Source organism: Chionomys nivalis, chromosome 4 (assembly GCF_950005125.1).
Source record: "Chionomys nivalis chromosome 4, mChiNiv1.1, whole genome shotgun sequence".
In the NCBI taxonomy this organism is placed as follows: Eukaryota; Metazoa; Chordata; class Mammalia; order Rodentia; family Cricetidae; genus Chionomys; species Chionomys nivalis.
The window spans coordinates 27638832-27664297 of NC_080089.1; the positions used below are offsets into that span (position 1 = coordinate 27638832).

At 41.4% G+C, this 25466-nt stretch overlaps 1 protein-coding gene across 2 annotated transcripts in view; it reads left to right on the top strand.

The window, feature by feature from the left end:
- Nucleotides 1–25466, top strand: part of Opcml (opioid binding protein/cell adhesion molecule like) — a 1138727-nt gene that overhangs the window by 293072 nt on the left and 820189 nt on the right. The window lies entirely within an intron of this gene.

Genomic DNA, 25466 nt, shown 5'->3' on the forward strand with positions numbered 1-25466 from the left:
ATAACAAAAATTCTAAAAGACAAAGAGAAGTAAAATCAAATGTCTTGTGTATGACAAACATATAGATTTCCATGTCCCTAATCATCCCGGGAAGCCACCGTCCTCACAGTACTTACACCTATACAAGTGAGGTTTTTTTTTTTTTTTTTTGGTTTTTTTGGTTTTTCGAGACAGGGTTTCTCTGTAGCTTTGGTGCCTGTCCTGGAACTAGTTCTTATAAACCAGGCTAGCCTCGAACTCACAGAGATCCGCTTGCCTCTGCCTCCCAAGTGCTGGGATTAAAAACATGCACCACCACCTCCTGGCTTTTTTTTTTTTTTTTTTTTTTTTTTTTTGGTGGCGCACGCCTTTAATCCCAGCACTCGGGAGGCAGAGGCAGGCGGATCCCTGTGAGTTCGAGGCCAGCCTGGTCTACAAGAGCTAGTTCCAGGACAGGCACCAAAGCTACAGAGAAACCCTGTCTCAAAAAAAAAAAAAAGATTTACAAGTGAGTTTTATATGGTATTTAGAGATGAATTAAAGTACACCAGAGGTCATGCATGAGCTGTAGGCGGATACCATGTAGTTTGAGGGACTAGTGTCTGTGGGGCTTTGGAACAAATCCCCAGCTGACACCAAGGACCAACTCTACTCTAAAGAAGGAAATGGGCAGTGTCATCTAAAGAATAAATATCCCCTGACAAGATGGCATCCCCCCTGAGGATGCTGCATACTGTGGACTTCAGCAAGGAGAGCACAGTCCCTAAAGTCTTACCCCATCTTCTGGCTTCCAGGACATTCACACAGGCTGAGCCTGGCCCTCTAAGCATATGACTCTAGAGCTACCTTCTGCCCTCAGGACATCTGAGATGGAAAGACAAAGTCCTCTCCTGCCTCCAGGTCAAACTGGGCCCACTGCTGCCTGTAAAGACGTGGGAAAAGCTGCTGGCTGTGACTATTGTTGGGCTCCATAGATGCCCTTCATGCTGGAGGGCCCAGTGCTTCCAGACAAAATCACAGGGAGCCCTGCTCAAGAGTGGGGGAGGGGGGAGAAAGAACTGCCTTTTTCTCCCCTTGCTTTCAAATCCTGTGATTTCCTGAGCAATTCTGAGGTTACTGGCTGTGCTTCGCAGCCACCGATCTATTTAAACTTTCAGCATTAGAGATCTCAGCAGTCTGTCTCAGGAGGAAATTACCTCCCAATTCAAGTAAGCCAGGTGCCCTCTTGAGACGCGTAAGATTCATGTCCCCAGCATAAACCTCTCGCTTCTCAAACTGGTAGACGGCGGTATATGGGCCCTATTACTGGAAATAGACACATTTGTGAATTTCAACATCCTATTAGTGGTGATGATCTGACAAAATCATGAGCACGAAGATATTTGGGTGTGCAGCTGACAGCTGATTTACGTGCTAAGACGGCATGAGAATGTAGACGGTGCTTCCAAAGAAGCCCTGGAGGAGCTGTGCTCGGTACACGCAGGGTGAATCTGGGTGCCAACCGTATGGCATGAGCATCATCGCTGGAGTTCACAGGGATATTTACGGGATGTACGCATTGATTCAGAAGGGCAATAGCATAGGGGAGCAGGTGACAAGTCTCATGAAGACAGCCACCATTGCTAATAAACAAGTCTCCTTGAAACAGGGCCGAGCTGACACAGTTACAGCAGCCAAGGTACATTTCTTTTCCTCAGATATAATAATTTAACTTGAATTGATGAAATGAAATATATTTTGGAATCGCTCTCTTTCCCGGTGAGATTGGATCACGACAGGAATATATTGAGTTATGAATGTTTAAATGTGATTGTCAGGTGTCAAGGGACTCATCCCCTCTCCCAGGACTCTGAGCAAGACAAAGGATTGCTTTTATCAAGAGGGCCATTCAGGGCTCCTCTGGGCTATGTAGACTGTTTACCCAACGTCTTCACCTTCCTTTTTCCTCCAGAGCAGAGATGTCTTAGTCTATACTGGCATTTGTGTTTGTTTAAGCTCCATCCATACAAGAAAAATTGAATCGGCCCTATTAGTTTGATTTCAGTGGCGAAAGAGAAAGTAATGGATTCCAGGCTTGCTTGCCATTTAATTTAGATGTTAAAATATTGCATGTGATTGACCTAGATCCATCACTGTGTCTGCCATCATGAGTTAGAAATGCATACCCAGGGATGCTGGCAGCTTCTGCAAGTTATCACTTGGGAAATATCTGGTTAACTCAGGAAGGCTGGTCACAAGTCCAGATGAACTCCCATGAGAGTTCAAGAATGAGGGGGGAGGAAAGGGTTGTCACAGTAAGTTTTATTAAAGCTCAACTATCCTCATTTAGGTGTGTTTAAAAAAAATAGAGCTTTGTCGCCGGGCGTGGTGGCGCACGCCTTTAATCCCAGCACTTGGGAGGCAGAGGCAGGCGGATCTCTGTGAGTTCGAGACCAGCCTGGTCTACAAGAGCTAGTTCCAGGACAGGCTCCAAAACCACAGAGAAACCCTGTCTCGAAAAACCAAAAAAAAAAAAAAAAAAATAGAGCTTTGTCTTCACTAGAGTAGAACACTAACACCATGACCAGACACACTCAGTTTATAGAGCTCCCTCCATAACCTATGACTACAGGGAGTCAGGTCCATGAGTCCTCAGGGTCTAGTCCAGTGCCTGTCTCAGGGAACTCGTGAAGATGGAAAATGTTGATTGGTAGGAACAGGAAATGGAAGAGGATTTGGCAATATCTATTTCTCACTCAAAAGGAACTGGGTAGTCAGCACAGAACATTTCCAGTCCCATATCTGTACCTATTCTGGTGCAAGTCCCTCAGTCTGTCTGTGATGGTCCTCATCTGTAACTCTCATTTGCAGAATACATGTTTCAAGTTGTTTGGAGAACTGTGGACAGCTCAGGGCTTTCCCAGTGTGTATGAGGAAAGTTCGGTCCCCAGTGTAGTGAGACAAACAGTAGTGGTTGAAGATTTAATGACTTGTCATATAGGAAGTTCTCTGAAAGAAATTTAATATTGATTATAAACACTTAAATGTTAATTATTATTGTTATTAAATGGTGTTGCCGTGTTGCTTTATATCAATTAATCCACCCTTATGTTTTAATTGGAAATTTCATTTTAAGAATTCTGAAACTAGGCTGGGAAATATTTCAGTACAGTGCTTGCATTGAAAGCACAAGACCTATGTTTGATAACCAGAGTCCACATCAAAAAGCTAGGCATGGTTGTATAGACTTATAATCCTATCGCTGTGCAGGCAGAGCCTTGGGGCTCACTAGACAGCCATACTAGCCTAATTAACTAACTCCAGGCTAAACTGTCTTTAAAGAGAAACATAAGCCTACAAAACAAGGGGAAAAAAGTACCTCCTGATGAATGGCACCTCAAATTATCCTGTGATCTCCACCTACGACATACACATGCACAGACATAAATGAACACACAAAGAATTATGAATGTGCTTTGATATTAATTAAGGTTTTTTTTTATTATGCTTCCCTCACAGAAGTAAGAAAAAAAGTTCTCTATCAAATAACAAAAGCATGGATAGATCTTGGTTCCTGAAGGGTTTCAGCAATTCCTTGATTTACCATGTAGGGCCACACCAACTTGACCTCTAGATAATTCCTTCAGCCCTATGGTGCTCGCTATAGTTATAGCCAGTTATGTAAAGAGAACCTATTATAAGGAATGACCAGTTCTAGTTGGGTCTCTTGTGTTAACCCAGCCAATCCATAGACTAATCAGATCAAAAACTTTGACACTAGGGTGGCAAGATGACTCAGCGGTAAAGGTTTCTGCTAGTAAGCCTGACTACCTAGGCAAGAGGTCGGAAACTCCATGGTGTAAAGAAAGAGTCAACTCTAGCAAGCTGTCCTTTTCTCTGACCTCTACACATGTGCTATGCCATGCCTACACACACACATACACACACCATACACACACACACACACACAAATATATGTCAACATTATATTTTTGCTCTTTCATGTTTCTTTTATCTTTGATATCATAATATATTTACATCATTTCTCCCTTCCCTTTCCTCTATTTGGCTCATCCTGTATGCCTCTCCTGGTTCCTCTTTCTATCAATTTTTATTACATGTGTATGTGCATATATGCATATTACAAGATATACCCTGATCAATCGGAATAATGTTATTTATATGTGTGTTTTCTGGGCTTATCATTTGGTATTGGATAACCAGTTGGTATACTCTTCTCTAGGGAAGATGATTTCTTTCGTTCTCAACATTCCTTAGTTGCCTGTAGTTCTTTGTGCAGGGCTGAGTCTTCCTGGGCTTTTCCCATCCAATTTGGAATGTCCATTGTCGTTGTTCAGTTCACGGTGAGGTTGTTTTATTGGTGATACTTTGTGAATGTACCTTCTGACATTACTAGAAAACTCAATCTCACAGCCAACTCCATGATCCTCAAGCTCTTATATTCTTTCTGATATATCTTCTACAATATTTGCTGAGCCTTAGATGCTTTATCTTTTATAGATGTAGCCATTGGGACTGAACTTTCCAACTCTACCTTTTGATTAGTTACAATTTTCTGTAGTAGTCTGCATCTTTACAATAAGAAGTTTCCCTGATGAGGGGTGAGGATTGCACTTATCTGTGGGTATCTCCTTTGGACAAATGTTTAGAATGTAGTTAGGTATTACACCAGTTTAGTAAAGTAGCCATTCTAGTTTCTCCTCTAAGATCCATGACTTCACTATCTCTGAGTAGTTGACTAGGTTTGCAGTAGCAGGCAAGGTTTCCTCTTTCTTGAGCAGGTCTTAAATTCAGTTAGGGAGCTGCGGGTTGCCACTGTGGTATGCATGCTGCTACTACTGTTCCCTTAGAATTCTCATGCCATGCTGGTCATTGCTGTGGTCCAAAGGTACTCATAGTTGGGTAGTGCTGTTGGTTCCCTCTCTCCCTTGGAAGCTTACATAGTCACCTTCTAGAATCATGAAAGCTTCTCCACAGAGAGGAGTCATTCAGGTCAGTTCTAGCTCAAGTGCCTCCAGACCCTGCTTCTGAAGTGTTTGGTGTCGTCAGCTAAGGATTTTCCCTCTAACTCTGGTGGGAGCAACCAAAAGCAATAGCAATATGATCTATATTTTGGAAAACTCTAGGATACTCCTGGCCTAAAATTCAAAATAGGACTTCTCGTGCCTGGTATAGAAATTTTTGTTAGGTGGTCTTTGGCAAGGGACCATTGTCACTCTTGATGAGAAATTTTCATTTCAATTATATATGCATACCTACACAAAGAACTAGATGTGTTATGGGGTGTTTGATAACTGATAATATGATTGATTCCCTATGGCCTTTTCATCTTTACTGTTATTCTACCCTCCTTCTTCCTTCCTCCATTTCTACTTCACTCCCCTCCCTAACAGACCCCGCCATTGTAATTCTTACTCATGAAAGATAAGAAACTGAGGAACAAATAGGTCATTTTCCCAAGGTTTTTCAGGTACTAGATAGAAGCCCTTTGGATCTGGAAGAGTACAGCACTCAGCTGGTGAGTCTGCATAGCAGAATCCGGTCCCGTTCCATTGCTTTTCTGTTACTATGGTTTTATGAATCTTCCTGAACTCAAGGTTAGTCTAGAAACCAGGATACATCTCTCTGAGCTTTATTCAGTGAACTGACCTTGGCATCAGAGAATATTTTCCATCTATAAATAGCAATATGTATGATTGCCAAATAAGTAGAAGAGTGTTTGTTACTGTATAAATGCTCCAACGAGCCAGTTATTATTACTGTGTCATCATTATAATAAGAATAATGCACATTTATGGAACACTTTATGTCCCCCAAGTACTTCGTGGCTCTCCTAATTACCCAGCCTATTGACACGTTCTAGTGGGATGACTGAAAGTCTTTATTTCAACTCTTTGGGATTATAAAACTTCAAAATATCTCTTAGCCCAGCATGGGAGCACCAGGAAGAAGACAGGGAAGGGCCAACAAGATGGAGTCTAGAAGGATGAGTGAGTGAGCTCCTCATCTAATTCCTCAGAAAGGTTATACCAGAAACAGATCTCTCTAGACTGTGTAAACCCAAAGTTAATTACTGGAAGGCCCCCATTTGTATTTTTATCTCTCTTTACATTTGATGAAGCCATCTGGTACCATTAATATGTTCAAAATCAGTGCCGTTTTATTTGTCACTTTACAACCAAAGAACAATTGATTTTCCTCAAGTGGGAGAAGACTGTAGACCCAGGGAGAAGGCCTCCAGCCCTGAGCTGGAGTACGAGCAAAGGACCAGCTTCTTTGACTCCAGGCAGGCAGATGTGGCCAACCATCTGCGGATTTTGGCTGTTTTCTCAGGCTCAGATACCCAGAGGGCAGTTTGGCCCTCTGTACCGGGGGGGGGGGGGGGGGGGGTGGTAATCTGCATCTCCAGGATGTGCAAACCATGTTAAGAGTGGTACATGACAGGCTGAAGAACAGCAGAACAAGCTCACCAGCTGCCCTCCCCGGGCACCAAGCTTCAAAGAGTCTATCCAGACTACCACTGTCTCCAGCCAGGCCCATCTGCAGGGTCATCCCAAGGGCCACACACATGGTTGGAGTCTACAAGCCATTATGCTCTCTTTCTCTGTTGTTGAGCATCCTTAGGACACAGCTGAGTGCTTCCCTCAGAGGTAGCTTAGGGAGACCAGAAGCCACCCATCAGCCCAGTCTTGGCTTGAGGACGAACTAATGGCAGAATTTTCTTTCCCAGGCTCAACCCAAAATGAGCAGCTGCTGCAGGATTACAGAGCATTGGCCCTTCTCGCTTTCATTTTAAATGTTATCTCAGCTGGACAGTTCTTGCAAATGAACCTCCCCAAACTCCCTTCCTTTCCAGTCCCCACCACCTCTACCAGATATTCTATCCACATATGCTCTGGCCAAAGCCAGGGCCTACAGGGGTGCACATTAACTAAATTGTGGCTTACTGGCCACTTTGGTGATGTTCCCAGACAGCCTTCTCTGGCTTAACACTTGGATGCTAATGGCAAGAACTGATGGGTCAGATGCGGCTGAAGGAGTGAGTGCCTTGCAGGCCAACATGGCACAGGTGAGTGTCGGTGATCTTGGCATGGCTACCAGTTCTCAGCCCATAGGAAGGCTAAGGCAGGGATGCTTGCGGGGGCTTTGTTTTGTTTTAAATAATAGAAGCACCCTACTGCTATAGAAGAACATGTACTACATTGCCATCTTCAGTCATGCTCAGCAGGCTTCAGAAACACAAGACAAAGACTCTCATCGATTGTGTGGAAACACGCCTGTGCTTTTCTCTCTCTAAGTGCTCCCGGGTCACAGATTCTTCCCTCTGACCCTTGTCCCTTGGCTTCCCAATTCTGTGCTTTTCTCTCATTCTTTCTATCCTTCCCTGCTACAAGATACTAATGAGGGAATGGAATTTGAGTTTCTGAGTAAGAAAAAGAAATAATGAAAACAAAATGCTATGCTTGGTTCATCATTTCTGCCAAAAGCTACACCTGGTTGGCTCCAGAATGTATGTATTACCCTTTCTTTTCTCTGCCCCCTACCCCCGCAATGCCCATCCCTGTTTCTCTGGTGTCTTCCTAATCAGAACTGGTTACAGAGGACTTTCTTAGGGAAAGCAGGCTCATCATCAAAGCTATTTCTAAATTTGCCCTTACTCTGGGTAGTGAGCCAGGTAGACTACCAGACTTGAGGAAAGGACTGTGTATAGCTGAGTGCTGCATCCTGGAGCTAGACTAGGTTCAGCAGGCTGAGACAGAGCCTTTCTGCCATTTCTGCCTGAGCTGCCGGGATGACCCAGACTGCTCACATCCTGGCTTCTGACATACCAGGGGAGTCTCGGGCCACCTAAAGGCAGACACACACTTTGAGAAAGATGAACCCCAACCTAACCATGGTCCCAGTATGTTTCTAGAATTAAAGCTAGACATACCTATGTTCTGTGTTACAGCGACTGAGAGGGGCCACAGGCTTGAACACAGCCCAGTCAGCTCCGCTTGGCTTCTAACTTCATAAATTATGTAGCTGTCTTCATCTATTATTCAGCATAATTTATTTTGGACATTTATATCAGTAGTTTATAGACAAAATAAACCAGATGCTAAAAGAAGGAGTAGGGAATGAAAATGGACATGGATGATGGAGGGCAAACAAGGAGAGGAAAAACTGAGGAGCAGTGTGCTCCACCATCAATCAAACATGATCTACAAGACCAGAAGTGAGGATGAGTGGACGATCCTTGGAATAAGCAGAATGGTCATCATTTCTGCTTCCCTTTTCATATACTTTGGGCATTTGGATTTTGCTTGAGGAATATTAATCTCCCTGGCAACTACATGTAAGAAGCAGCACCCTGCCTCTGTGACAGCAGTTAATATAACTTTTTGGCCAGCATGTCAAGAGTCTTTTGACAGACCCCACCCCCATTCTGCAATGCCACTTGATAAATTCCAGCAGTGCTTACCTCCTTGCTGACCATCTCCCAGCTTGCTCTAGAGCTGCCTCCCTGCCAGTATCTGAGTGCTTTGTTCTGATTTTCTCCTCACACCTGGCTCAGTGCTGTCTTAGCTTTTGGGGTGCCTTCCATCAACTCACTCTTGTGATGGGCCCTTCCTGGGCTTCTGTTCACACAGTTTGCCATTTTTGTTCTGTATCCTCTAACCTTCCCATCTCTGGCCCAAGGGCCAATGGATTTGGGTCTGCTGCACACAGACTGATGCTAAAGCCTGTGCTTGCAAGGCCCTAAGATTGCTTTCGCTGTCCTGACCTTGGGGAGGCCAGCTACAGGAAGGAGGAAGAGCCAGAGTTGACTAATAGGAAAAGAAAGCTTCCCTCACTGCAGTCACAGAAAGGCAGCTCTTGCCAATCAGACTTACTCAGGAAAGGAGATCACTGGGTATCTTTTCTTGTCCTTGGTGTCCACTCTGATAATCAAGAGTTGTTGAAATAGCTGAGATCACAGCATCAGCCTAACTGGCTAACAAAAATCTGAGTTAGGTAATTATGAAACCGAATTCACACAGGTCAAAACTTGTTAGCCAGAATATAGAAACAGCCTTCTGTATTAACATAACATTTCCTATGGTGTCTGTGCTTGTGTGTGGTGGGCTTAATTCCTGAGACACCTCAGAATACTCCAAAGACTACATCCTCAGAAACCTCACACTACAACCGTCCTTGTGTGTCTCCATCTCTTCTTTTAAGATGCCACTCTGCATGGGCAGTACAAGGGATCCATGGCCCTTGGGGGCCAAAATCATAGAAGAACCTTAGGGGTTCCTAGACAAGACAGTGTAGAACATATGAATAGTGGTTCATATTTGGTACATTTAACCACTCAGTGGATGTTGTAAAAGACAGTGTCTGAGACCATGCTACTTTGCTGAGGACATACAGCTGGCACAGGATAAAGGGGGTGGTGTTTGTGTGTGTGTGTGTGTGTATGTGTGTGTGTTATGCTCAGATGCATGAGGCTGGGCTGTCTTTAGAGAGCCTGATTTCTTAAAGGTGCTCTAGTTTGGTAGTCCAGTATAAAGGGCTTGGCATCTTCAGGTGAACCACTGTGCCATCATGACCTGGACTGTCCATTATGAGCTGTCCAGGGAGCAGTTGGTGAGAATTACCAACTAAAGACAGGAAACAGCGTCAGGCCCTTGCTGTGTCATACAAAGGACAGTGGCTGCACTCAGGAAGGAAGGCCTTAGAGCATCATAACATAGTTGGAGACTCCAAATAAGGAAAGTTGGCTCAGGCCATAGAAGAGACACTGAGTGATGTCTGATTTCTATTTCTGCAAAGGAAGATTGAAGGGTCATGTAACAGTGAGACCAGGTCTCAAGCAGCTTTCAGTCCCCGACTCAGTCTCGAGGCCTGGGAATTTTCCACAGCTGAGCACAGAAATGCAGTGACGAAACTTTTGTAACGAGACCCCAATGGACACAAGGTCCCTTGGGTTTGAGAAACTATTATGAATTTAGGGGTCCCTGAATATCCTTTGAATCCAGAGTTTAAAAATAGAGACATAATAGAAAACTGGGAAAGTGCATGGGGCGCTAGCAGCTGAGAATTTGGGGGTAAAGATCTTGTGGTTGAAAAGGAGAATATCTTCTGTGTGTAGGATTATGAGACCGGGCAGGCAGGTACTTTACGGCATTTCCTAAGTAAGCAGGGTAAAATCTCTCCAGAATTCGTGTGCTAGTTTAAGGTCTGTTAGGCCCCATGATATTTCTAGGGATATGTTTTGCTCTGACCTGGGCCATGCCAAAACTCTCTAGCATGGGAGATAGAGATGAGGAGTTTAGAAAGCTCCCTCAGGCCACGTGAATGAAACTGCCCTTCAGAAGAATGGGTCGGTTTTAGCTTTTCCATGCCTTAGCCTTGTTTGCTTTCCTAATATAGTTCCCAGGTGCAGGCCTCTAACAGTTCCTGATGATTAATCCTGGTGTGACTCACACACAGAATTTAGGCTCCAGTTGTATTGCTCCCCTCTGAGGAACCTTGATGAGGGTATCCTATAAACTGGTCCTTGCCATTTCTCTAACACTGCTCCACTGGGTCCTGGTGACCTGAAATACCTTGCCGGTCTCCCAGTATAGAAGGCAAGTGGAGACTGAAATGCTAGATTCCTGGGCCATCTCAACCACTCAGAGTGGCAGTGTTTGGTGGGGGTGGGGGGAGGGATGGATGGTGCTCTAATATTGGTCAAGAAACAAGGTCAAGGGTTATCAAGGACAGGTTAGCACTTACTGACAATGATGTCCCTTTCCTGTAACTGCTCTGTAAGCCAGGATCTGACTGGAATGAGCAATGAGCAGACCCTTAAAGATATTTTAAGCTGTATTATTCTTTATTGGGGTTGGCAAAGGACGACATATGAGCTATAGAGTATTTAGCATCATCCCTTATCTCTACCAAATAAATGCTAGTACCACCACCCCTCACCCTCTAATGGAGACAAGCAACAATTTCTCCATACACTGTCAAAAAGTCCTGCAGGAGGCATGCTTGACCTTAGCAGAGAACACACGTAGTCACATAACCCTAGGTTCTTTCATCGGCTACTTAAATGAAGTTCCTGAACTTGAAAAAGTTTCTAGGGGCTTGTTGGAAGCATATTTTCACATGGCATGCCTGGTCCACGAAACAGGAATTTCTGTTCATGGCATCAAGAAAGTTATGTTTTCATACGCTCCCTGGGTGATGCTCGTTCCTGCTAGAACTCGAAAAGTGCTGCTGTGTGCTAGTCATTTGCCACCTGCATCTATTGTGATCTAAATTATTAGTAGGTAAATTAACTAAAACTGAGAATATAATGTCTCAGTAGCTTCGCAGCTGTTTCAAGTGTGCAATGCTCACATGTAACCAGGGTCAATCCTACTCATTAGGCTAGATCCAGAATGTTTTCCTAATTGCAAACATCTCATTGGCTGATATCATAATGAACTGGAGGAATGGCTTCCAGAACTATAAGATTGTGCCTGTGGCTATCAGTAAATCATACAGAACGTTCTCTGGCTATCTTAGGGTCTTTATAACTAGACATAGAGGCAATGGAGAGAAACCACATTTCTTCCCTCCCTTACTCTTTCATGGAAGCTAGGTGTAATGGCATTTGTTTTCCCAGAGTCTATTTTTACAAACAAGGCAATCGGGTGGTAACGCATGGCTGTGAGAGTAAAAGGCATAATATAGAGCATGCTGAAGTATTGCGTGATGGCAAATTCTTAGGGGAGGAAAATAAAAGCAGTCCTATGCCACCACGATGCAAGACTGAAAAAAAGCACGGAAGTTTAAGGTTACACACTGTATGGAGATGCTAGGCTTTGTGATGGTGAGTCAGAGGCCAGATCATTCCAGTGGGATTATTGTGTGTCGATAGGCAGCTGTTGGATTCAAATGAGTGTCAGTCCCAAGGCTTGCCGAGACAGCTTTGTGGGGTTCTCTGTGAAATCCATGTACCTATCCCAGCAGCTCAGAGTAAAGTATGATCAAAAAACCAAGGAACATAGCCATGTACCAGGGATTCCTGTTCCAGCTGTGTGAGACCTGAATACAAGGGTGACTCTGCATCAACAAGACCTCTTTGATTTCAAGAGACATTCAAACATCCATTGGAAAGCTCAGCATGTTCAGGGCATCTTGTACCCTCTCTGGTTCATCTCCCTACAGTCAGCCCAGAGGGACTCAGTGAACAAGGAAGAGAAGCAGGTGCTGGTCAGCAGGCTAGACACCCACCTGGAAGGTATAGGGGGAAGAAGGGTATCTAAAAGCAGGTTGTGGCTCTGTCCCTCTCAGGTATTGTAGCACTATTAAAAATGCCATGCTCCTGTCTGCTTTGTGGATGCTGGCTTGCATTAATATAGAAGGTTTTAAAATATCCAGTAAGAAGGGCAGCTTTAGAGATATCATCTTCAGGATGCCTCAAGAACCCAGGACTGACATAATCCAATGGGGTTCAAATTTCCTGGGTGAGAATATAATTAGTTTAGTATGTGGAGGTTCCCAGCAGGACTCTGGTAGGGGGGTTTTCTGGAATAAGCAGGAGGGGTGCTATAGCTCACACCAGGAACTAGACTCTTGATTCCTAAGGGTGGCCTGAACCAAAAGGGAGAGATAAACCAGTGTAGTTAAGGCTCAGACCTACAGGAGAGGCTCAGTGAGGTGACAGAGGTGGGTAACTCACTCGCTTAAGGGAGAAACTTAATATTCAACAACCATTTGTGGCTAAACCGTCCAGGCCATCTCCCTTGATCACTTTGATTTCTATGATGCAGAGTTGGAGGCTGTTTGTTTGTTCCTAGCTGCTCAGACTTGAAATAACCACACAGAAACTGTATTAATTAAATCACTGATTGGCCCATTAGCTCTAGCTTCTTATTGGCTAACTCTTATTTATTTATTTGTTTGTTTATTTATTTATTATGTATACAATATTCTGTCTGTGTGTATGCCTGAAGGCCAGAAGAGGGCACCAGACCTCTTTACAGATGGTTGTGAGCCACCATGTGGTTGCTGGGAATTAAACTCAGGACCTTTTGGAAGAGCAGGCAATGTTCTTAACCACATAGCCATCTCTCCAGCCCCTCATTGGCTAACTCTTACATCTTAATTTAACCCATTTCTATTACTCTCTGTATTACCATGTGGCTGTGTCTTACCAGCAAGGTTCCCTCCAGCATCTGTCTCTGGTGGGGCTACATGGCTTCTCCCTGACTCTGCCTTCTTTCTCCCAGAATTCAGTTTAGTTTTCCTTGCCTAGCTTTCTTCTTCCCTGCTCTGCTATAGGCTCAAAGCAGTTTCTTTATTAACCAATGGTATTCACAACATACAGAGGGCAATTCCACATTAATAACACACATACTATTTATATGTATGTATTTATATCAATATTTTCTATGATTTATATATGCATAAATATATTACTAATGATAACATACATACAATTATTTCATTCTTACATGCATATGAATGTGTATATTTATTTAAATAAAATGCATAGACAAAAGTTAAAAAAGGATAGATATAGTTATTCAAGTATAGTCATGCATATGAGTAAATACATATTATTATGTGATTATCAAAAAAGGCCGAGTGTTTGCATTCAGAGAGTTTCTATCTTGAATCTCAGTTCTGTCACGACAGTGCCTTCTTGTGTAGACTATAGAAATGAGTCCTCATTTACTCTTTTGTAAAGTATAAATAAATGTGCATAAAGAAAGCTGAGTATAAAATGGGTAGAACCCATGGAAAGTGACTTTGTGACCATCTCTCTTGTTACTACAACTAGTGTAAGAATGGGTGACTCCAACCCTTGAGTAGAGTCTGGAAGATAAAAGAAATATCTGACCATACTGCTTATAAAGTATTTTCAGCAAACTTATCTACTGTGTGCTTTTCAAATGGGGTACACTTTCCAGATGGGGGACACTTTTTTTCTTTAAACCAAATTCTTCTATTGCAAGAATGGACTATTTCTATTTTTGTTTTGGCTTTTTGTTTATTTGTTTTGTTTTGCTTTTTAACTGGGTGATTTCTTCAAGAATTCTTTACTGGAGCTTATAAAATACAATTTCAGGAAAAGAAATGTTAGGTGCTTGCAAAAAGGAAACTTCCTGAAGGCTTTGAGTTCTCCATTGCCTGAATACTTCAGAAGTCAAGACCATCAGGTGTAGGCCTTTGAATATCAGAGACAGGGTTCCCTTCATGTTTTCTGAGATCCCCTTGCAACTTGAAACCCACACCTCCTCTGGCTTTTTCAAGGCACCCTCTGAGTGTGGTCTGCTGTGATAACATAAGCAGCTCCCCTACCTTCATCTACTCCTCCTAGTGACCCCTATTCATCAGTTCCAAGGCCCCGGAGGAAAAGAAGAGTGAGGATGCGAGATTGCATCCTGGAAATTGGTAAGCTGAAATGGGCCTAGGATTGGATTCAATCAGGCAGCCAGCTTCATTCAGTGCCTTGCACAGTCACATTAGGAAAATCCAACCATCCAGAACAGCTCTGTCTGTGCTCACACTGCAAGAAAGGTAGGCTGGACACACTGCAAGTGGAAGGGGCTTCCTTTTGCACACCCTTCATGCCTTCTGCCGTTCAGCACACTCTGGTGCAAGTCGACTCCTGCCTCCTAGGTCTGCATCTCTGAGCCACCTTCCAGAAGGATTTCTCATTGCCTCATCATGGGTTCTATAGGCCATTCCAGGCATGTATTTTCTCTCTGCCAACCTAGAGATGTGAAAACCTGTTGCAGAGGATCTGAGAGTAGAGCATGGAACCCTCGGAGTGTGAGGATTAGTGCTGATAGAAGTGAGCTTTAGAAATAGTTTAGAACGTGCCTTTGAACACCCACAAAGCTGAGATCTGCTGTTGCCGAGGACAGGGGATGTGCAGGAATACGTAATAACATGAGCAATAGCTGTGAAATCTTGCTTTGCTCAAAATAGTGGCCACTAGGAAAATAAAACAACAAATAGTAAATGCTGGCATGAACATAGAGACAAAAGTACTCCCCCTCATTGATGATGAGAGCATGAATTAGCAGAGCACCATGGAGAGCAGTTGGGAGGTGCCAAAGGGAAAAAATAGAGCTGTTGTGTGATCCAACAAGGCCATTTCTGGGTATCTATTCAAAGAAAATGAAGCACAGAAGCAAGCTTATGAAAAATATGCTTGAATCACCTTATGACCGTGGTTTTTTGTTTGTTTTTGTTTCTTACAGCACTATTTACAAGACCTAAGATATGAAATGAACCCAGGTATCTGTCGATGATAGATAGATAGATAGATAGATAGATAGATAGATAGATAGATAGATGAAATGCCACATGTATATACAACGAGTATTATTCATCCATAAACAACAGTGAAATCTTGTCAACATAAATGTTGAATAGTGATTATTTTAGGTTGTGGAGAAGGGATGGGAAGGGTTGCTATAAAAGGAGTCTGTATTTGATCAATGTAGACAACATGCACGTATCAAAAATTTGCAATGAACCCCATTAATACGTACAATTAACATATACCAAAAAATGTTAAAAATCACAGAAAAAAATGACTTTAGCCTCTACAATTTAAATGCCAGCTATTAGCAGCCTTATTATTCAAAAGAGACCGGGTTACTGTGATTTTGAAATCTGTCGTCTTGGTGTTCCCTCTCTCGCTCACGCTCTTTCCTCTTTCCTCCTTCTCTCTTTCTCTATCATCTAAAAAATATGCCCTTTCCTCAAATGCCCCTTCAAATGTGCACAGCCTTGATGGCTCCCACCCCTTGCCCTGGAGTATGCCTACTTGAGCCTTCTGTGATATGGTGGAGAAATCTGGAGTTATAACTGGGCATTTTTGCGTCTATGGCAAACCCTACGATGTATGTTGATGCCATCCTAAAGACAGCCTTGGCCATTTTCAGATGAAAGATGTCACAGAGGTTTGAGTTTCCGTAATTATCTATTTATATGCTGTGGATGCCCAATGAGGAGTCCAAAGATTGCCTCATTTGCTGGCTATACAGCTGTTCATAAGTAAGTGTAATGTGACACTGGCGCTGCATTAGTTATGTCACATGTGAAAGCCACTTTACATTCATAGGTCATAAACCCAGAGAAAAAATAGCCCAAAGTTTCAAGTATTCAATTTGTTTGCTCTGAGCAAAATGCAACCTCTTCAGCTGATGAGAGCTGGTGGGAAAGATGGCAAGGCTTTGGGGGAGCTCACTTTAAAAGCTCAAAAGATGCCAGGGATATTAAATAGCTATTAAAAACTCTAGATGGATAATTTAAGTGTAGATGGGTATGAATTATACAGATTAAATTCACCTCAAAACACCAGTCTGAGAATTAAGAAAAGACTATTTTAAATAAGCACAGTTTGGTGTTTTTCAAAACCTAAAAAATTTGAAAAAAAAATGATTTCAGAGTTTCAGTGAAAGCTAAATGCAGTCAGATTCAATTGTCTCTAATGATCTCTTCCCATTAAAAGCTTCAATTTAGTAATAATTATACCCACATTAAAATAAACACATGTTTATACACATATTCCACACAAAGTGTATAAATTTATCCCAAGCTTTTATAGCCTTTTTCTATTATAAATTACAGATATCTATTTCCACACACATCAGCAAAAATTCTGCCCATTATTCTGAAAATGTGGATTAGAAAAAAATCTTCACAATGGAAAATACTGGATTATGTTCTTTGCATATTGTCTATTCTTTTTATTACTAGTGAGATTGGGATTTCAGTCTTTATAGCATAGTTCACTCCTCAATTGTTGTTCCCATCTTGCTAAATTAATTTCTGAAGGATGCATGCATTCCTTTCTCAGGATTTTCACAAGTTAAATAGCAATGCAAATAAAAATCAAAACTTTAGATTTAATTGCAGAACTGGCCTGGTGCATTACAGGTTTGTTATACAACCGGGTTAGACAAGGAAAAGCATCTTTTAAATTATTCATTGTTATTATCATTATTGCTGTATTAAAACCATCCTTTCGCTTGATTTTGATGTTTTTCTTTGGAATTCGTACATGGTGAGCAATATTTGGCAGACAGAAAGTCCATTCAGTATCAACATTAACATCATGTTCCCTTTAGTGCTTGTATTTGCAACATTTCCCGTCTTTTTAATTCATTAGTATGTTACAGACTTTAAAAGGAAAAGAAGTAAACATAAGAGAATAAGAAGATCCAGGTATTGGGAGTTCCTGATGTTACATGAGGTCCCAGTGCAGTCAGGGGGCAGCAGTAGGTTGTGAAATGCCTACCTGGTTTTCTAATTCACTGTACTTCATTGCAATGAATTACTATGACACACAGCTCAGGGGTAATAACATGATTTTTGGATTTTTAAGTACCACTTAAGATGATGGTTTGATCTATAGGTAAAAAGAACAATGTAAATATAGTTGTGTAACTTTAAAGGGCGGCAACTCATAAGGATTCTGGGCCATCAGGCCACTCGTATCTCTTCCCAGTTACAGGGACAAGTTGAGTCCCAAAGGATCTGAGATTGGTTGGGACACCTTTGAAATGGTCCATTCACCCATTCTATATTGACTTGGGGGATATGGATGAATAAGAGACACAATCACATGACCCCAGAACTTCTAGACTATCAAGAGGCAGCTAGTAATAATCCTAACAGTAAAGAAGGAAGATAGTCAGTCTTCTTCAAAAACAAACAATAAAGCTAAGCAGATGATCTGGAAGTATGCAGTGGAGTGCACGCCCTAGGAGTGAGCCAGGATTGCCATTTTGGGGAAAGAACTAATTGATCAAAGGTTTGAAGACACTAAGGGCTGGGATAGTATGAAGAGCCTTCCAGAAAGGAGAAAGGACATATAGAGATTGTCAGGTAAAAATGTACCAAACATTATTTCATAAATACTGTAGCTGGGGCTCAGAGGCAAAAGAAATGAGTAGGCAGAGGTTATCTGAGAGACAATTGAGATTCCAAGGGCAGATCAAACCCAGCAATACAGACAACTGGAAGAGCTTTTCTCATCTGTCTGATTTGGGAACAGAGATGGGAGCAAAATGGTTTGTTTTATGGTGTTTGTTGTTCTTGCTAGTTTAGATGCTTAGGTTGATGTTCACTTGTGATCAGTGTTGTCCTAGGTTTATTTGTTTGTTTTGTTTTGTTTGTTTGTTTGTTTGTATGTATGTTTTTTACACTGAGGTCCAAGCAGGTGAAGAATCCACACTCCATCTCACTATGCTGGTGTGAACATCACTCTTTAAAGAACTTGCTTGTAGCAATGGTGACTGTAAAGGTGACAGTAACTACCTCCGTTTGTGTCATCAGCTTCTAGGCCACACATTCTTGCTCTGTTAGAGCACATGGACTGCATTATAGTATCTATGATAATGGTTCAGTCAGATCAGTTTGGCTTTAACTCTATTCTTTTATTTCATACTTAGGCGATTTGGGGTCAAATGCTCAAATAAGTATTAGGTGTGTGTATCCTGTAGGCCTACTATGATTTATTAAAAGGTGTGTTTTGGAAATCATAGTGCTTAAAATAATGCTGAAGATAATGACTGTGGTCAGTCTTAATCATTAAAATTTAATTATTTTAAGTTTCAAAAACAAGCTATTCTGAAATATATAGTTAATCATATCAGCCATGGTTATTCTACTAACATTAAGAATCAATCCTATAATCTGATGGTGATTTCATTCATACACTCTGTTTTCCAGAAGCCTTAGCATGTCCTTAGGTAAAAGATTCAAAGACCCCGCCCTTGGAGATTATTATTTATCTATTGGTCCCAGACAGGCATGGGTACAGAAGTCTTACAAAGAAAGGCTCAAGGGTTTCATAGCCTCTTACCGTATAAATGTAGGCTGTGTGAAAAACAGTCCAATGCTAGGGATCAAGGCTGCTTGTGGAAAAAGACTCTTTGCATGTAGGAAGCCATTCATTACAGACACAGACTTTGAAGCCATGTGGTTTCAAGTGTATGAGGGAGAGGACTCGGGCCTTCCAAAATTCATTCAGTAAACCAGCTGAAACTCTTTCTGAATAGTAGATTTTTGGGTTCTGGATAGTGTGTGGTCACTTCAAAGCCCTGATAATAAAAAAAAAAAATCACCACTCCTGGGGCTCTAGAAAACCATCACCAAAGGCAGGACCTGAGTGAAGGCATCACACTGCATCCTCAGAACCTGTATCAGCACCTGACTCCATTTTACAGGTGCATCAATCAGGTAATAACTAGGAAGGTAAGTTGCAGTGGGAAAGCCTTCATTCAGAATACCTCATTCCATCTCTATTAGTGGTTAATTAGAGCTTATGACGAACTTTCTCTGTGAATCTTTTCTTTTTCTATTTTACCTTTCTTTCTTTCTTTCCTTCCTTCTTTCTTTCTTTCTTTCTTTCTTTCTTTCTTCCTTCCTTCTTTCTTCCTTCCTCCCTCCCTCCCTCCCTCCCTCTTTCTTTCTTTCTTTCTTTCTTTCTTTCTTTCTTTCTTTCTTTCTTTCTTTCTTTCATCCACTCCTGAAGAAGCTATGGAATATGAAACAATAGGAGACCATATCATTCTTCCTTCTAACCCAGACATTTACTTCACTAAATCTTAATAAACTCATAAAAGAAGCTCAGTTAGTAAGTAAGTTCAGAGAAGTTATCGAATTATCCTGGAGTCATACATGTTTAGGATGCAGACATGAAATTTGGGTTCTGGTCTTTCTGAGATCTGGATCTTATGTTAAATAATGCTGCAAATCAGAAGCAAACTTTTAGCTTCAGTTGTAACCTAAGATTCACATTCATCCTTCATCGAGGCAACACACCAAAAAGCATCTTCTAAATTATTCATTGTTATTGTCATTATTACACTAGTAAAGCCTTCTCCTTGATTTTAGTACCTTTTTCATTTGTAATTTAAACACTGTGAACAGTATTTGACAAAAAGTTCATTATGTATTAGTGTTAATATCATATACTTAACACTAAACTAAAATATTGCACTAAAACATAACTTTATCACATCTTCACCTATATTTCTCCAATGCATGTAAGACCCTCAGTTTCCATAGAGCCATTTTATGGGCCACTTTTTCTTTGGTGGAACTTGGAATGGGAAAGAAATCAAGAAACATACCTTTGAGCTTAGCATCTATAGCACTCCTGGTTCAAAATGGAAGATGCTTTGTCAGAGAATCTCAAGTGCATATGAGCTTTTAAAATAAAAACTTTAGTGGGAAATACGTCAGTGGGGGAACCCAGGCTAGCAAAAGGAACTGTGGTCCTCAAAGGAAGTAAACCTGCAAAGGCTAAGAAAGGCAGAAAGGGCCAGGAGGGAAAAGACAGGGGAAGAGAAGGAGCCAGAGCCACATGATTTTCTTTATTATCCTGTCCATTTTCCTTCATTTTTTCTGACATTCTGTCCATCAGATGTTAACACCTAATTCTCTAAAACATAAATACAGCTTGAGTAAACGACGTGAAAAGGCCGTAGAGTGCAAATACTGTGTATCTCACTCCTCCCACCCCAGATCTTTACAAATGGACTTCATTTTCCTGTAATGAACAAAAACATGAGTGACGGCATGGTCAAATGAGACAAGGCTCGGCTTTAGCTTCATCTATGAGGGACATGCACTAAGAGACAGGCTATGAGTTGCCACAGCAACACATGAGATGTGTGTGCACACGCAAACATGCATACTTACACTAGATTAAAAAACACTTGTTCCTGGGAGAGATGCTATTCCCATGCCCCAATTTATCATAGCTATCACTGCTGCTTGAATACCTAGTTAGTTTATGCGAAGTCATGTTATTCTGAAGGTTATTTATTCATAATAAACAGAGATAAAATTCGGTTGGAGTGAATAAATTATGTTTCACCATATCTAATGTGAAAGCATTGATGGAACTGAGTCGGAACTCATGGTCAGGTTCCTTTCTTTAGTTACTTCCTTAAGTGACTTCACCCACTCCTTACCTCATGCATTCATTCAACAAATGTTTCGCTCTCTGGCATCATAGTACAAAAGTGAATGAGCACTAAGTCTCCATGAGAACTTCCAATGTGGTAGAAAAGACAGTTAAATCAAAAATTAAAATGTAGACTGTTATGCATTACATCGTTAAAAATTACTATGTTTGAAGAATAATCAAATACCTTTCAAATTCAAATTTTTTTTGTTCCTATATATTTATTTTGATGGATATACCTTACACCAAACTCTCTGAAAGGATGCACATCTGTATTTCCACTTAAACTGTGCCAAGGGAACAGAAGTGTGTCTTTTCTATGTGTAATGAGGATCTCTTAGCCGCAAATCTTCTAATATTACAAACCTTTCTCATTTTACAATCATCTGTTCAATAAATAACCACTGGACATCTCCTTATGGTCGTTTTGTGCTGTAGTAGGTGAGAAGTTCTGAGAGTGAATGCATGGTCCTGTTCTATCAAAGGAAGCAAACACTGAAGAGATAATCACAGCAGTAATACAGTGACAATGACAAAGAAAAAATGCTTTAAGAATATACAATGAGGGCCAGGAGGAATATGTAGATCATGTGTGACACCTCCCGGGGAGATGTGTATGGAATGGGAATTCGCCCTTGACAGACTGCTGATGTCAGAGCAAATACAAGATGGTTGCCAAGTTTAGTATGGTGAACTAATGCAGTTATTGGGGCCACTCACAGGAGCATAGGTGAGGGGTTGTTTACAGGAATACGAGTAATTGAAATTTGGGTGTATTACAAAAATGTTCATCCTAAAACTGATGACAGATGACTCATGAAAACGTCATCCCTGAAGCTCCCTGCCACAGATGCAAGCAGCTCCTCCAAACCTCATTCCCAACCCCAGCAACTGGTTATATATCTTTGGGAAGGAGACTCATAAGCCTTGTAAGTCTCATGAATTCCTTGAACCTACTTAGTTTCCTTAGCATCTTGGGTCTTAGGAGGCTTCCTTTCCCCTCCAGCGGGGAACACATCATATAAGAGGACTTATTTACACAACACAGACAGTGGTTTCAGAAAATCATTCTTGAGTCTACAATAAGAGTTGCTTGTATGATGATGAGTACATGAGACAAGGCTCAAGTGAAGTATCTTTATTGTTTCTGCCCCCACTCTCACATAATATATCTCGGAAATAAGCTGATTGTGTTCTTAGACACTGATAAATGCTGTCAAAGTAGGTCTGACCCTAGTACTACGGGCCTCCATGAGAAAGAGCTAAAGGGATTGAGAAGCCCCATACTCTGAGCGATCGCTGAGCTCCGCCCCTTGATTCCTTTGCCCTGTAGAAAGCCAGTAATTGTGATGGTACATTTTTCAGTGTTATACATCCTCTTCTTTGTCTGGACATTCTTCCGGGAGAGCTAGCATTTGAAAACTCCTTTAGTGAAAAGATACAAGAAATTTCATGAGGCTCAATAGTAGAAAAGTAACCAGAAAGTGAGAGGTGTTAAGTCTCCATCCAAGATAAACTTTCCCTGCTTTCAGATCATTAGTATACATACGTGGATAGCTAGCACCGATGCAGTATCTATGATGCTTGATTAACATGCTTCATTTCACTTTATCATCCCAATCTATCCTCTTGCATGATCACGAGAGGTTTAATGAGCTTTCTACATCATATCCTCTGTTCAGAGCCAGCTGTAGAGAAACCCAAATGTTTAAGCCACTGCATCTTCCGCTACCCTTTCGGGCTCTCCACCGCGACATTGACTCTGAGAAATATGACACAAGCCTGCCCCCTCAATTCCTTCACTCACTTGTATTTAGACATGGCTGTATACTACAGAGCAATATCACACAACGAAATAATATGCTTCTGTGTACTTCCTGCGTGCCAGCCCACATGCTGAGCACCAAAAGCCAACCATGAGTAAGATTGAGCCCCTTTAGCAATGGAGTCTGTAATCAAGTCAGGAAACCCCCAATTAAATAAAGCATCACAATATATCTTAGCAGATGTTCTGAAAAGAGCAAGGAGAAGAGGCTATGTTAGCTCACAGTGGAGGACTCTTAATCCTGCCCAAGGTTGTTGATACAGTTTGACCTGCTAATTATAAGACACGGAGATGCTAAATGGAAAGGTAAAGTGAGAAAAGAAATATTTTTCAGGTTAAAAAAAAATAAGCATAACAGTTAAATGAGTGAAGACCTGGTGGCTAGTTAGAGCAAAGAATATTTATGGCTCAACATGGCTACGAGAGTGCATGAGGGAAATAGAAGCATAGAATAAAAATGTTATTCATTAGAAGTGCCTGGCTTACTCAGATTAAGGAATGATCAGAATAGCAGGGATGATTCAGAGCTAGGTATGGTGATGCATACGTGTGGTTCTAACACTCAGGAGGTGTAGGCAGGAGGATCAAGATGTTCAAGAGGCCACATTGTGCTACAAAGAACGTTCTAGGCTCTCCTTGGTTTCAGGATGGACCCAGTATCAAAAACCAAAAATATTAAGACCTTTTACCTAAAAGGAATTAAACTAGATCATCATTATCATTATTTATTAGCATTAGTAGAAGTATCTAAAAATTCTGAGATTGGGGCATCTTCTGATGATACGTGCTGTAGTAAGATATCTATTTAGGCTGAGGTTTTCTATGACTTCCTTTCAAAGCCTTCATGAATACAGCATAAAAGTCCCCACGTTATACGGTCTGAACCAAGGCTTTCCAAGGGTCTGGGGGTTCCATGTTCCTTCGCCTGTACATTGTCAGGAGATCACAGCAGCTGTTTGAATATACGTAGAACAAAGACGTTAAAATTGTGAACTGTAATCATTCATAAATTTGCTGACTGGAAGACTCGACTGGGTTGATGTGTTTCAAATTTCATTCCTGGCCATGGGAGCTGCTAACCATCAAAGGACTCTGACAGCTTGGTTGAACACAGTTCACTTCTCAGCCTGTATTTAGACCAGCCATTTCCCAGGTAAAGACCAAATGGTTACTCATGGAACTATCCTGATTATATTCTTCCAAGTTGACTTACTTCCCTTTGTTCAGTTAATAGCTCAGATTTCAGATGCTTCTAGAAGAACAGAATATGGCAGAGGAGTGATGGACACAGTGCGAATTGTTCGTTTTCTGTTTTGATTTTGTTCCTTTCTGTTAACACAATCGTAAAACTGAGGAATCAAAATCCAGTCTTTTTAGAGCTAAAATGTCCTTTGATCATCTGGCTTTCATATTTTATAGCCCAGGAAACTGAGGACCTTAGATGTTATGCAATTTCCTGAGCCGTCTGCAGCTATTAGAGAGTAGATGGAGAACTGAGTGCATTGATGTCTATAGAAAAGCCATTCAAACAGACATACGACGATGCACTTTTGGTTGCTCTGGTCTTTGATAGTAATAGCTCCTCATCTCCCAATCATTACACCATGTAGGCATTAGGGGAAGCATTTTTTGTACATTGTCTCTTTTGAACCTTGAAACAGTCTTACAATGTGAGACTGGGTCACCACTCTCACTTTATAGGATAATAAATAACACTCATCAATAACCTACTGTTGATCCAGTGTTTCTCACAATAGCACTGCATCTCTCTGACCAGGAAACTGAGACAAAGAAGGTACACATATCTTCCCAAGCTTATGAAGCTAGTAAGGACTTGGCATCAGGCTTTGACCAGAATTCCCTGCCATACAGTCATTGTTCTCGGATGTGTTATGAAGCAGGACATGTATGCAAGCATGTTTAAATCTACAGTCCTTTCTCTTATTCTCTAGCCTTAAACGCACTCTGAACTTACAAGCACAAATCTGACTGATATCAAAAGATCTCCTCTGGGAATTCTTAATTGCACCAAGTAATAAAAACAATGCTGTTTCTTAACCCTACAGTCAAAGTCAGCACTGATTGGCAAACTTTGGTTTTTACACTTCAGATAAACAGCCTTAGTAAACCAAGCATCCTCTCTAAAGTTTGGTACCTCTGCCTGGTTTCTGGAAAAGTAGTTGCCTTTGTTCCTTATGAAAGGTCTTGGAATAGCGATGTAGAAAAGTAACTATATTATATCATTATATTTCCAGTCCCCCAGTGTCACCACCACATACATCCCTGTGTTTTAGGTGTGTGTGCACACGCATACATATCTGCTTAGTTCTTCTGAGTAGGCATGTATATACACATGCTACAAAGGTAACTAAGTGGGAAACTCAGGCTATGTCATGCTCAGGCCAAAAGCACATGATAAATGCTGGCCCTCCTGACATCTTCATTGACCATGTCCTTCTGTATAAACACAGATGGGTCCGTGTGACCAAAAGCCATGTAAGTCAGTCTCCTTAATATTCAGACTAATAGTCCATGGAGGAGGAGGGCAACTCAGAGGTCAGACAGGAACTACCCACTCATGTGAACAGCAACATAGAAATTTCAAATTTGTCCTTACAAGCAATTTTCATGATAAGCCAAATGACCAGTTTGCTATTTTCTTTAGTCTGACATTCAGATAATACTAACCTCACTTAAATTCCTTTCTGTCCTTTTATT